At 34.2% G+C, this 2,444-nt stretch overlaps 1 pseudogene; it reads left to right on the plus strand.

The window, feature by feature from the left end:
- The first annotated feature begins 291 nt into the window (after positions 1–291).
- On the plus strand, positions 292–1,526 carry LOC111909176 (adenosine kinase 2-like; annotated as a pseudogene).
- Positions 1,527–2,444: the final 918 nt, after the last annotated feature.

Genomic DNA, 2,444 nt, shown 5'->3' on the forward strand with positions numbered 1-2,444 from the left:
TATATTATTGTATTACTTTTTTATATAGATTTCAACCAATCGTATTTGTGGTCTAAATTAGTATTTGTGGTCTCATGATTCAAACAATCAATGTGCCACTCTGAAGCCTGAATGATGAGAGCACTAGTGGGTGCACCATTTCTAACAACTTTTAAGGTTCTGAAAGCAACCATGGCTGAATTTCCAGCTCTTAATGGTCAAAGCATTTCTTATGCTATACTCTAGTTCCCTAATGGCACAGTTAACCCACCACACACCCATCCACAAGCTTTGGAGTCGTTGTTTGTTCTCATGGGTTCTTTAGAAGTTGGGTTTGTCGACACTACTAAGAATCCGGCTTTCGCACTCTCTGCATTTGGTATTGCAAGCGTAGGGACTGTATCTGTTCCAAATTTAGTTTTCAATTCGACCATCAATGATCAGATATTGGCCATGTCATTCAAGACTGGCGTTGCTACCATTCAAAAGATAAAATCCGGGTTTTCAGGCTAATTAAGTGATAAGTACTCACTTAACAATACCGCATGTTGTCCTTTGCAGGCAACATTTTTTTTAAATAAATAAAAAATAAGGAGCTTGGTGGGGGTTGATGTTTGTATTGTATGTTGTTGCAGTGAAATGGGTGCTCATTTTTCAGCTTGTGGGAGATATCTAGCTGCTTGTGTTGCATGTGTGCTTCCTCAGTTTGAGAGCGCTTCAATTACCGATTATATATATATATATATATATATATATATATATATATATATATATATATATATATTCTAATGATGATGATGATGATGATGATGTTTATCATGTGCACTATTATGTGGATGAGGGTGCCAACCTATGAGCTGCCAACTGCTACAAGGCATACCACTTAAAGAAACCAGAGAATTGGGTGTTGGGTAAATCTTTTAACAATTTCAGTATTTTTTTTAATATATTATACTAAATTACTAATATTAATTATCATTATCATGGACAGTTGAAAAGGCCAAGTACATCTATATTGCTGGCTTTTTCCTTATAGTGTCTCCTGAATCAATCCAGCTTGTAGCTGAGCATGCAGCTGCAGCCAACAAGGTAATAATGAATGAGTAATACACCGATTCGTATGAACTGAAAATTTCTTATCTTTATGACATTATTACCCCCCTGTGTAGGTTTTCACAATAAACCTGTCAACACCATTCATCTATGAATTCTCGAAGGATGCTCTAGAGAAAGCATTACCTTATGTGGATTATGTTTTTGGAAACGAAACTGAAGCAAGAACATTCTCAAAGGTTAATGGGTGGGAGGTAAGAAAAAAAAAGATTGGTTAAAAGATGATATGAGTATGACATTGACAAACTTTTGTATATAAAAATTGGTTATGATGTTTTACAGACTGATAATGTGGAGGAGATTGCAATTGGTTAAAGAAAAGCCGATTGAGGAATGTGTGAGAGCTGGATGTTATGCCTCAAATGTGATCATTCAAAGATCAGGCTGCACCTACCCTGAGAAGCCTGACTTTAGCTAGATTTCTTCATGAATGTGGTGGAGGTGGACCCAAATTTTCTTTTAGGGTTGTTCTATTATCTCTCATTATTATTATTTACCTTGCATTATTATTATTATTATTATTAAACCTCTTAAACCAAATCTTGCATTAGAGTGAGAGTATACACGACTACTTGTTTGATTTGTTTTGGAGGCCTGAAATTATGTGGTGTTTGTTGGTCTCAAAGTATACATTTTATAGTGATTAATAAGTTTTGTTGTAACTTTTTTTTGGTTAATGTAAAAGATAATTCAAGGATTAGTTGCTATTGTGGTTTATATCTTTGTTGTATTGTACGTTTTGTGCTTGATTAATGTTGATATATTGTGACTTTTGTAGAATGTTACTTTTGAATAGAATCTCCAGCTACATGGGGGAGGTTGAAAAGAATATTGATTATTGAGCTAAACAAAAAAGATACTCGCCATTCCAATATAAGGAAATCTCGGGTAAATTCCTATTCCTAAAACGAACTTTGGCCTTATTTATGAAAACCGTTGAGTTCGATTGAAAATGACAAAAAAAGTTAATTGTTTACATATCTGTGGGTATGGATGAGTAATTTTATTTAATAAGTAATTTTTAGAGAATTCTTTATATTTTGGATTGTTAATGCAGCACCTTTAAAAGCTCCAAAATGGTACCAATGCAAAGCTGGAGTGTCTTTTGGTTTTGGTGGGAAACTAGCTTGTTTCTTTTCACACAACTGGATCTTCATCTGGAGCTTCAGAGGTAATTCTAATGGTTTTCCACTGCATTCTCTTTTGCAAATTGTGGGAAATAGCAACATACTTTGCCTCTTTACCAATATGGCTAATGCATATTGATTCTAACCATATTGGTAAAAACTGAAGTCTGCATACTCACATTGGTAAAAAAGGAAAACTGTGTTGCTATTATTCATAAATTCCCT

Source organism: Lactuca sativa, chromosome 8 (genome assembly GCF_002870075.4).
Source record: "Lactuca sativa cultivar Salinas chromosome 8, Lsat_Salinas_v11, whole genome shotgun sequence".
NCBI lineage: Eukaryota > Viridiplantae > Streptophyta > Magnoliopsida > Asterales > Asteraceae > Lactuca > Lactuca sativa.